This window comes from Papio anubis, chromosome 8 (assembly GCF_008728515.1).
Source record: "Papio anubis isolate 15944 chromosome 8, Panubis1.0, whole genome shotgun sequence".
NCBI lineage: Eukaryota > Metazoa > Chordata > Mammalia > Primates > Cercopithecidae > Papio > Papio anubis.
Genome location: NC_044983.1, coordinates 25,280,432 through 25,293,393, shown reverse-complemented (window position 1 = coordinate 25,293,393; position 12,962 = coordinate 25,280,432).

Below are 12,962 nucleotides of genomic sequence, written 5' to 3'. Positions count from 1 at the left end.
GCCGTCAAAACCCTTTGAAGGTTACTGCCTTAGAATCAACATGGAGACAGAGCCAGGATCCAGGCTGCAGCCCAGGAGACTTTAGGAAGCTGCTGTGGTTGAGAAAGCAAGAGAGGCTGTGGCCTTTCCATCAAGAATCAACTTTTTCTGAGCAAACAGAGACAAGCACATGGATGGCCTCAAGAGTCTATTTTCACAAATTTACCCATAGCATCTCCATTTCCCCACTGGAATACCCCGGGCCAAGAGGAAGCCTTGTTCTCAGCACTCTCTCTCATCCATCTCCTGCCCTTGGCCATCCATTCTCTGATAAACCATATTGACTGACACTCCCATCCTTTGCCCATGCAGTTCCCTTGCTTGGCTTGCTCTTCGCTGCCTGGTTGAATTAATTACTACTCCTTCTTTTAAACTCAGCCCAGATATTAAGTTTCCCGACTCTGCCAGTGTTTCTATATTTCTTATATACTTAGGTTATGGTGTAATTATTTGTGTACCTATCCCTCCCATCTCTTAGACATGATGTCCCTTGAAAACAGAAATCAGGTTTATTAATCTTCATGTTCAGGCAGTGACTACTCCAGAATGACCATATAGGATGGGATTAAGAGCAGCATTTCTGTGGAAAGAGAGGTTGGGGTCTTATCTGAAAGCTTCATTTGTGAGGACTTTACTGCAGCACTGAATGTAAGACTCAGAATGGAGATGGCTGATGAAGATTATACAGGAGACTAAAACCCACATCCAAGGCAGCCCCAGAACTGGAATAATCCCCAGCTCCTGACACTAAAAACTGAAAACTCTAATTATGTGCTCAGCATGGGGCTAGCTTCCAAGCATTAAAAAGCAATTCTTGCACTGAAAGAGTTTACAAATCAGTTGAGACACACATGAAACTACCAAAGCCATGGCTCTTAAAATTTCAATTTACATCAGAATCCCTCTGAGAGCTTGTTAAAGTGTAGATTTCTTTGCTTCGGGTGTTGGGGAAAGGAAATAATCACCCAGAGTTATAGTATCTTTTGAGGGTGTTGCCTGGACCCTACAAGTAATTCCTCAGGCCCTGGACCCTACATTTTAGCAAATCATTCCCCAGATGTTGTTGTTGTTGTTGTTGTTTTTAAGATTTAATAAGCTTTAACCTCATTTTCAATTATTTTTGGTCATTGGCAGAATTTATGTCAAGTTGGTATATGCCAGGGTGGGCAAACTAGTGGTTTACAGCTATTGTCAGTCTTGATTCATCCAGTGTCCTTCTGCTTGGCTGATGACCTTGCCATTCCAGCTATGCAGCCCCTCCCCTGGGAGTCTCTGTGCCTCCCCACAATCCAGAAAGACTACAGGATTCAAACTTGGCGCCACAGGGGCCCCCAAACCCTCACTTCATGGTTGCTGTAGCACAGTGGGTTCTTCTTGCCTGCTGCACAGATAAAGTCAGTACACTGAGACAGCAGGCATGTTGCAAAAGAGAAAACACTTAATTATCGCAAGGCAGCCCAGAAGGAGGATGGGAGATATTTCTCAAATTCAGCTCCCCAGGAGCTTGGAGTCTAGGGTTTTTGAAGGATAATTTGGTGCGCAGGGGGCTAGAGAAGGGATGCTGCAAACTGGATGGGGGATGAAATCATAGCAGTGTTGAAATTGTCTTCACGTACTGAGTCAGTTTCTGAGTGGGGGTCATAGGCCCTGTGGAGTCAGCTGTTTGGCATGAGTCTCAGGTTCAGGTCTAGCTGGTCTCAGTTGGTCTGCCTGAATGCAAAAGTCGGGAAAATGTTTCAAAGACCAGTCTTAGGTTTTCCAATAGTGATGTTATCTATAGGAGCAAGTGGGGAAGTCACAAATCCTGTGACCTCCAGCTACTTGAGCAGTAAGCAAGCCAGGGAACAATGGCTGGTTATCACTTAACTATGCAGAGTCCAGGCTTCTATCATGATGCTAACGTTGTGGCCCTTCATTAGTTTCACAAAAGCAGTTTTGGTCCTGAACAAGGAAGGGGTTAGTTTCAGGAAGGAACTATTATCATTCTTACTTTAAAAGTTAAACTATAAAATGAATCCCTCCCATAGTTAGTTTGGCCTACACCAAGGGCAGTTAGCTTATGAAGTTAGAAGCAAAATGGACTTAGTGATGGTAGATTTCTCTCACTGCCATAATCTTTGGGAACGCAGTTTCACTATGGCTGGCATCCATTCCAACTGGTTGTTAAACATCTTATTTATTTATTAACATTGGCAGATTAAATTATACATATGTATTGTGTATGACATGATGTTTGGACGTAGATATACATTGTGGAATGACTAAATCTAATCACAGGTTTTCGGAGGCCCATCATGACCACAGTTTGATGAGTTCTGTACAGTTAAGAACTAAGCCTTAGGCAGTGTCTCCAAGGGCAAGAGGAGGGACAGGTCACTGTCAGCTGAAATCCTTGGAGGAGCCTTAGGGGAGCAGGCAGAATCTGAGCTGGGCCTTGGAGGATGAGCAGACTTTGAATAGGCACAAAGGGAGAGGCAGGGCTGGAGACGTAGGAGTGGGCATCGGAATGGGCATTAAGGCTGTGGCTGCAGCCACAGGAGTAAGTGAACTCATCATCCAAGAAGAGTGTATGCAGAAAAGGGCCCTTGGATTTCCCTGATGATGCAGCAGGATGAGGAAATGGGGACAATAAAGGGCAAAATAAGAGAGGCATATTTTAAATCCTTTGATCCTACACCAGTGGCTTTCAGTGGGGATGTAATGCTTCCCACAGGGGGCACTTTGGAAATGCATGGCAATAATTTCGGTGGACACAAGGAGCAGGCAGCCACAGTGCTTGCAGTGAGTGGGTGGGGACCAAGAATGCTAGATGTGCACCAAGAGAATGTTTCATGTCGCTCTTCACTTCTGAATGTAAATGAGAAACCTGTTCATGATGAGCTAATCCGAGAACCTAGCTCAGTTTTACATATAAACACAAAGCTTTTCTGCAGTTTAAATACACACTGGCTTTTCCAGGAATGCAAGTCTTCAGCTTTGCTAGTCTCTGATCTTTGTTCTGATTTGGTTTACTGCTTTGTGCCCTCTCCATGGCTTGAGACCTGTTTCTCTTGGTTTACTTTCTGTCCTTGGATTTAACTCTATTCTCCTACTCAGTGCCTTCCCCCAGCAAAAACCTACTTTGGAGTCACCCCAACAAAGCTTAAAAGTGAGCCTTGAAAGAATCAAAGTGTGTGATGGTTGATTTGGGGTGTCAACTTGACTGGATTAAGGAATGCCCAGATAGCTGGTAAAATATCATTTATTCTCAATTATTGCACTAATTATTCTCAAAGTTTCAGTAGGCACTGAACCCATCCTCCTCCTCCTGTTGAAAGAAAAACCCAGGTGTTTTTGCTTCTGATTAGAATGATTGGGCTGCCCTGGGTGTATCTGTGGGCTGTTTCTAAAGGAGGTTGTATGTGAATCGGTGGACTGGGTGGGGAAGATCCACCCTGAGCATGGGTGGGCACCATTCAATTGACTTGGTGCCTGGATAGAGCAAAAGGGTGTAGGAAGGATAACTTCTTATTCTCTCTCTTTTGGAGCCTGGACACCTTTCTTTTGCCCTGGGACATCAAAATTCGAGGTTTCCTATTCTTTAGACTTCAGGATACACACCAGCGGGCACCTCTGCTTGCCCTACTGCCTCTCGGGCCTTTCCCATTGTACCAAGAGTTACACCATCAATTTCCTTGGTCCTAAGGCCTTTGGACTTGGACCAAGCCATGCTACAGGGATCCCTGGGTCTCCAGCTTGCAGATGGATTATCTTGGGACTTAGCCTCCATAATTGAGTCAATTCTCCTAATAAATCCCTTATCTTTCTGCCTATATATATATCTCTCTTTGATGAGTTTTGTCTCTCTGGAGACAAAGTCCAAATCAATTTAAAATAATCTAACAAAATCCAATACCCAACAACGTAAATATCAAAATACCTGGCATCCAGTAAACATCTATTACACATACAAAGAAGCAGAACAATGTTACATATAGTTAGGAGAAAAATCTATGGAAACAGATATAGAAATTACAGATAAAATGGAGTTTGCAGGCAAGGATTCTAAAACAGCCCTTAAAAACATGATACAAGTGTTCAAGGAAGTATTGGAAAACATAAAAGAAATGGAAGACATAAAAAAGAGCCATCTGGAACTTCTAGAATAAGAAATACAGTATTTGAAAGAAAGTGTACCGGATTAGATTTACAACAGGTTAGCTACCACAAAAGAACACTTGAAGACAAAACAATAGCAATGACCCAAACAAAGCAGAGAGGGAAAAGGACTAAAGAAATGAAGAAGGCATTGTAGCTGCCCAATGGGTTTACCTTACCTACTGCACAGACAGAGCCAATTTATAAAGAGAGGGGAACTGCAATAGAGAAAGAGTAATTCATGCAGAGTCGGCTGTGTGGGAGATGGGAGTTTTATTATTACTCAAATCAGTTTCCCCAGGCATTCGGAGATCAGAGCTTTTACAGACAATTCGGTGGGTAGGGGAAAAGTCAGAGAGCCAGGATTGCTGATTTGTTAGTTAGAAGATGAAGTCATGGGAAGTTGAAGCTATCCTCTTGTGCTGGTCTGGGTGGTGCCAGCTGATCCATCAAGTGCAGGGTCTGCAAAATATCTTAAGCACTGATCTCAGGAGCAGTTTTGGGAGGGTCAGAATCTTGTAGCCTCCCACTGCATGACCCCTAAACCAAAGTTTTTAATCTTGTGGCTACTTTGTTAATCCTACAAAGGCAATCTAGTCCCTAGGCAAGAAGGAGGCTTGTTTTGGGAAAGGGCTGTTATTGTCTTTGTTTTAAACTATAAACTATAAGCTAAGTTCCTTCCAAAGTTAATTCAGCCTACACTCAGGAAGGAACAAGGACAGCTTGGAGGTTAAAAGCAAGATGGAATTGGTTAGGTTAGATCTTTCACTGTCTCAGTCATAATTTTGCAAAGGCGGTTTCAGCATTGGTGACCTGTGGAATAAGACAGAGTGCTTTAACTTATGTGAAATTTGAGTTCCAGAGGTGAGAACCCTGGGGGAGGGGTCAGAAAAATATTTGAAGTAATGGCTTATTCAAAATATTCAAAATTTAAATGGCTTATTCAAATATTCAAATTTTGAAAAAAGTATAAAGCATCTGATTTTAAAATTCCAACAAAAAGAATAAACACAGAAAAGAAAAACACACATACAAAGAATACTAAAGAACATCCCAACCAAACTGTTGAAAAACAGTGATAAAGAGAATCCCAAAAGCAGCTAGAGAAAAAAGACATTACTACAGAGGAGTAAAGCTAAGAGTCACAGCACATTTTTATCAGAAATAAATTGTTATAGGTTGACTGCATATCCCCAAAATGCATATGTTTAAGCCTTAACTTCTAGTACCTCACAATGTGACTATATTTGGAGATAGGGTATGTTAGTCCATTCTCATGCTGCTAATAAAGACATAACCGAGACCGGGTAATTTATAAAGAAAGAGGTTTAATTGACTCACAGTTGCACGTAGCTGAGGAGGCCTCAGGAAACTTACAGTCATGGTAGAAGGCACCTCTCCACAGGGTGGCAGGAGACAGAATGAGTGCCAGCAGGGGAAATGCCAGATGCTTATAAAACCATCAGATCTTCTGAGACTCATTCATTATCACGAGAACAGCATGGGACAAACCATTGCCACGATTCAGTTACCTCCACCTGGTCCTGTCCTTGACACATGGGGATTATTACAATTAAAGGTGAGATTTGGGTGGAAGCACAGTGCCAAACCATATCATAGGAGTTTTAAAGGGGTGATTAAGTTAAAATGAGGTCATTAGGGTGGGCCCTAATCCCATATAGTTGGAGTTCTTAAAAGCAGTGGAAATTAGGACATAGACACACAGATTGAAGACCGTGTGAAGACACAGGGAAAAGATGATCATCCATAAGCCAAAGAGAGAGGCCTTACAAAGAAACAACTCTGCCAGCACCTTGATCTTGGATTTGCAGCCTCCAGAACTGTTAGCTAATAGATTTCTGTTGTTTAAATCACCCAGTCTATGAAAACCCTAGCAAATTTATACAGTCATGGAGCCAATATTTAAAATACTGAAAGAAAAGAACTGGACAATTTAAAATTCTATCTCCAACAAAAATATTTTTCAAGAATAAATGTAAAGACTTTTTTTAGACCATTTATTTATTTACTTACTTACTTACTTACTTATTTATTTATTTTCTGAGATGGAGTTTTGCTCTGTCTCCCAGTCTGGAGTGCAGTGGCACTATCTCAGCTCACTGCAAACTCCACTTCCCAGGTTCACACCATTCTCCTGCCTCAGCCTCCCAAGTGGCTGGGAGTACAGGTGCCTACCACCATTTTTAAGTTTTTAATGAAACTGCCTTTGCAAAATTTATGACAGTGAGTGAAATCTGACATAGCTGATCCATCTTATTTCCAGCCTCATAAGCTAACTGTCTTTGCTCATTCTTGGGCATAGGCCAAACTAACTGTGGGAGGAATTTAGTTTATAGTTTAAAACAAAATGACAACAGTCCCTTACTGAAACTAACCCCCTTCTCTGCTCAAGGACTGAAACTGTCTTTGTAAAACTAGTCAATTAGCCACAGGGTTGGAATTATGGCTCAGTAATTATGTAGCTGGAAGTCACAAGATTTGTAACCTCTCCAATTGCTCCTATGGATAACATCACTATTTTAAAACCTAAGACTGGTGTTTGAGGTGTCTTGCAGACTTTGCATTCTGATGAGCGAGCTAGCATCACTCCAACTGGTGGTCCATACCAAGAAACTGGCTCACCTGGTCTTGTGATCCCCACCTAGGAACCAACTTAGTGCAAGAAGACAGCTTTATCCCCCTATGATTTCATCCCTGACCTAACCGATCAGCATTCCCCATTCCGTAGCCCCCTCCCCACCAAACTATCCTTGAAAAACTCTAGCCTCCAAATTATCAGGGAGGTGGATTTGAGAATTATCTCTCATCCTTTTGCTGGGCTGGTCCTATGATTACAAAACTCTTTCTTTGCTACAAAACATACTGTTCTCAGGGCATTGGCTCTTCTGGACAGTGGGTAAGAAGAACCCATCAAGCACTTATATCAATATCTGAAAGAATTCATTGCTAGCAGACTTAAACTGCAAGATGGTAGCAAAAGTTCTTCAGGTAGAAGAAAAATGCTATCAGATTTATATAAAGAGCTAAAAAGTATCAGAAATCATAAATATTCAGGTAGATATAAAGACATTTTTTCTTGTTTTTTTAAATGTTTAAAGTAAAGTTAATGACAATGCACTGTGGGGTTTAAAATGTTCTATAATAAGGGGCAAAAGGAGAGAAGGAACATATAATGTATAACTTGTGTACATATATACATATAGCATATAACTTCCACATATTGTTGTAAAGTCTCTCACTATAGGTGAAGTGGTGCAATGTTCAAAGATAGACTGAAATAAGTTGAAGATGTATATTGTAAACTTTGGAGCAACAATGAAAACAACAGTAACACCAATAAGCAAGATGAAAACAAAAACAAAAAGTTATAGCTGATAAGCCAAGACTGGAGATAAAGTGGACTACTAAAAAAACCAAAACAAGGCAGGAGAGAAACAGTGAAATAAAAGGAAACAAAGAACAACTGGAACACATAGAAAATTGCAAGATGGTATATTTAAATCTAATCATATTGATAATTACATTAAGTTTAAGTTGTCTAAACACTCCAGTGAAAAAGGCATAGACTATCACACTGGAAAAAAGCAAGACTCAGCTATCTGATGGACAAGAGTTACCCGTGTTACATATAAATACAAAGATCGGTTAAAAGTAAAAGAACGAATAAAGATGTATTCTTTATATTCACCAATAAAAAAAAGTTGCAGTGGCTGTATCCACATAAGGCAAAGTAGAGTTCAGAACACGGATTTTTACCAGAGATAACAAGGGACAATTTATAATGATAAAGGAATTGATTCATAAAGATATCATGACAATTCTAAGAGTATGTGCATCTAATAACAGAGTTTCCAAATATTGTACATGAGGCAAAACCCGATAGAACTGAAAGGAGAAACAATTGACTAACTTGACCCACTAGAACACCACATTCTACAACAGCAGAATATACTTTTTTTTTTTTTTGAGACAGAGTCTCGCTCTGTCACTGGAGTGCGATGGCGTGATCTCAGCTCACTACAATGTCCATCTCCTGGGTTCAAGCGATTCTCCTATCTCAGCCTTGCAAGTAGCTGGGATTACAGGCACGCACCACCACACCCAGCTAATTTTTTGTATCTTTAGTAGAGACGTGGTTTCAGCATGTTGGCCAGGCTGGTCTCAAACTCCGACCTTGTGATCCGCCCGCCTCAGCCTCCCAAAGTGCTGAGATTACTTTTACAGGAGGCAATAATATAATTGTTTTGGCGCACATGTGCATGGAACATCATCAAGATAGATCATATTCAGGCCTATACAATAAATATCAAAGAAATTAAGAAGGTAGAATGCACACACATTGCCCTTGCATTTATGATGGAATTGAATAGAAAGAATTGCAGAATCAGAATTGAAAGATGTTACCTGGAAAATCCCAGACATTTGGGAATTAAGCAACATACTCTAAATAACTCATGGGTGAAAGCATGTATCACAAGGAAAATTAGAAATATTCTAAACTCAATGGAAACAAAAATAAAATACATCAAAATTTATAGGACGAAATTTAGCAATTAAAGAAATGCTTAGAGGGTAATTTAGATCTTTAAATGCTAAATTAGAAGAGAAGGAAGATCTTAAATTGACAATCTGGAGTTTCCAATCAAAAGAAGAATTTAGAAAAGGAACCGCAAGGCTGGGCGCAGTGGCTCAGGCCTGTAATCTCAGCACACTTTTGGACGGCCTTCCAGTATAGTGAGCGGATCACGCGGAGGTCAGGGAGTCTGGCGACCAGCCTGACCAATACGTGTGAAACCCCGCCTCAACTAAAAATACAAAATTAGCCAGGTGTGGTGGTATGCGCCTATAGTCCTAGCTACTTGGGAGGCTGAGACAGGAGAACTGATTGAATCCGGGAAATGGATGTTGCAGTAAGCCAAGATCACGCCACTGCACTCCAGCCTGGGCTTATGCTGGAGTGAAACCCACAAAAAGAAAAGAAAAAGGAGTGAACAGCAAGTTAAAACCCAAAGCAGAAAGTAGAAGGAAATCATAAACAGCAGAAATCTAAGTGAAATTAAAAACAGAAAAGACACATTAGAAATCAATGAAACAAAAATTGTTTCATTGAGAAGATTAATAAAATTTATATATTCTGGCAAGTTGATTATGTTAACAAATGAGAAAGTGAAGACACAAACGACCAGTATCTGGAATGAAAGAAAAGAGGAAATATGACATGGACATATTAAAAGACAATAAGGGGAATATTACCATGAACTTGATGCTAAATACATACTAGATGAAATAGACACATTCCTTGGAAAGACAATAAACTACAAAACTCTTTCAAAATAGCAAGTCCATATAGAAAAATGGAATATACTTGTTGAATTCTTTCTTTTGCATTTTCAATAAGGTCATCCATAAATAGTATTAACATTTTGTCCTTTCCAAATTTTTATTTACCTGAATTTTTAGCAATAAAAATAGTACTAATTTGAGAAAAGAAGACAGACATGATATGTTTTCATCCTTATAAGCTGTGTTAATCCTGGAAACAAAATTTTGAAAAGAAGCACCTAAGCCAAAATAAAATCAGAATATCGTTTCTTTTTCTTCTCATTGGAGAATCTGAACTCTGAAAAATGTCCTGGACTATAATTTTTAATAAGAATTCTGAGAACCTGAGTGAAAAATGTCCTTGGACTATAATTTTTAATAAGAATTTGAGAACCTGAGAAACTTTTCAGTAGCATGTGTATTAAGAATGAAGAAATATAGCCTCAGCTTGACTATGAGAATACTAGCTCCCAGGAGAATAGAGAATTAGGAATCTACCAACTGGTGTACAAATGCATGCATGCACACACTTGAGGGCACATACACATGCACACTGTTCATTACATACAGGCAACTTTCTCATTCTCTTTTTAAATCAAAGCTTGCTCCAGTTTCAAACATAAGTAACTTTATTGATGGAGGCTTGTTCTGTGGGAGCATGAAATCATGCTGATGCCTGATCAAGTAGTTCCTGGGTATTCTGGTTTCATTCATGAAGCAGTAAGAGTCCTGCTAAAATCTGAGGGACAATGTCCTTGACAGCCATAGCAAAGAATTTTGGGTCAAGAGCATATAGCTCAATAAATTATCCTTAAAATATACAAATCCATTATTAGGGTCACCAGGCAGCCTGCAGCAAGTAGGTAGAGCACATTCGTCTTCCTACTTCCTATACAGATAGAATGTATTCTACTATCAATTATTTGATTTATCTTGGTTAGTTGCAAGCAAATACAAGCATTTTAACTATATGAACTTACATATCTGGAGAATCAAAACTATGCCATGCTAAGAATGCTAAATATTCAAAACATAAGGAGAAATACAACATAAGTGGAAATGCTAAAGCATAAAATATTCATAGTGATTTCTGTTTTCTTTTTAGTACCACACATACATATGTAGCAGGTGGTCTTGAAAGATACCCATCGGACTCCTGGCGTCTTCTGGAAAACCCTCCTGTCCTATTTTTCTACTACGCCTTCACAGAGCCGAAAATTCATTAGTGGGATTGCTGGATCCTATGGTAATTTGTTTAATTTTTGAGGAACTGTCAGACATTTTGCATAGCACTGTAAAATGCAATAATACAGATTAAAAGCAAAATGAAGCTTCTAGGAATTCCCTCATTATAGATCTGCCAGTTTGCGCATCTGTACCCCACCTACCCTAAGGATCTGCTTTCACGATTTTTTACCATTAAATTCACCTTGATGGGAAAGTTTGGGAAGTCCTGGTGTGGTGATTAAGACACAAGTTTTAGAGCCAGTGCAACCTGGATTTATGAATACCAGAGCTGCTACTAGTGACCTCTGTGACTAGGTAAGTGATGACAGCTTTTGAAGTCTTAGTTATCTATCTGTGAAATGAAGATTCAAAAACTCATAACACAATGTCTGGCACACAGCAAACACTCAGGACCTAGTAGTAAGTTACTCTATCATTATTCTCAAAATCTGCTTCCTCTTCCTCATGACGGTGTTTCAAATATTTGAAAAGATTCTGCCTCAGACTCCCAGGATACCAGCTGGATTACAGGCATCCAGCTCAACACCTGGCTAATTTTTTTATTTTTAGTAGAGACGGGGTTTTACCATATTAGCTAGGATGGTCTTGAACTCCTGACCTCAAGTGATCCACCCACCTCAGCTTCCCAAAGTGCTGGGATTACAGGTGTAAATCACTGCACCCAGCCCCGTGTACCTTCAATGACTGATTGTATGTTACGCTTTACCAATTCCTCAAATTCTTTTCATTCTGTGGTAGATGCTTTCTGGTTGGCCTATGCCTCTTTCAAAATGAGATGCTTGCTTTTATATACTGCCTGTGTGAATCCAAATGGGTTTGGTCATTTTACTAGCTTGGTGCACAAATAATTAAGGTTTTTGCCATTACCTTTGGACCAGCCTATAAAAACAAGTTTTCCCAAAGGTGGTCCATCCATCCATTTGATTCTATTCTTTTTCTTCTTTTCAGAATTCTGCTTCCTAACAATCTGTTCTAAATAAAATATTCTGAAACACAAATATTTATGAACAATAAAGTTCATCAAAGTATTAAATACAATATCAAAAAATGCAACAAATGCAAATGTACTTCAATAGCGAAAAGATTCTAAAAATATAGGACAGTTATACAATAAATGTTGATAAAAAAATTTTAAGACTATAGGGAGAGCTTGACTCACTAGCCTGTATAAAAATTTAAAAAGATTATTATACAATTTTCATTGGAAAAAACAGAATATCAAATTATACATTCAGTTATTCTCAGCCATATAAAAGTATGCACACCAGAATGATAATTTGTTTGTTTTTTCATTTTATTGAGACCTTATGTGTTAGGAATTGGGCAAGAGGCCTGGCACTGTATTTATACCTCCAACTTAGTACTTAAGGCCACGAATAGGAGGATTGCTTGAGCTGAGTTTGAGACCAGCCTGGGCAACATAGCAAGATGCTCTCTCAACAAAAAATTTTTAAAAACTAGCTGAGCATGGTGGTATGTGCCTGTATCCTCCTGGCTACTCTTGGAGGTATTGAGGCAGTTGATCTCTTTGGAGTCTAGGAGTTTGAGGCTGCTGTATTAGAAGCCACTGTACTCTTTTCAGCTCAAGCAGCAGAGCAAGGAATTGTGCAAGGATCTGATGATGCAAATAGAAACAAGGAAAACTTCTTGTTTTCAAATATCTTGCAATCAATAAGATAATTTAATAGAGTTTTAAAATAATGTGATAAGTCATATAATAAAAGCATATGTTTTATGTGAGTGGACTGGAGGAAAGGCTTTGTTTTACAGGGGGTGGGAGGCGGGGAGGCAGAGGAAGTTTCACAGAGGAATGATGTCTGACTGAGCTGACTTTTGAAGGATAACTAGGGGAGATCAGGCAGGCAAAGAAAGAGACGGAAGGAATTAGGGGAAGGGAGTGAAGAGTCTTCCAGATGGAGAGGGATCAGCACTTGCAAAGTGAAAGTGACAACGGTCTCTCAAAGGACAGTGTAAGGCACCAAGGGGATGTGCCAGGAATTGGAGCTGAAAGGATTGGCAGGATCCAGGATTTTCACTTGGCCAGCAGAGGTGGGAGTTAGGAGCATGAGTATAGAATTAGTCAGGATTCGCTAGAGGAAGAGAACTAATATGATAGATGAGTGATGCATATATGCCGGAGTTGCCATGGGTTCTTGGACTACCACACCCATCACAAGGTGCAAGTCCCACAACAG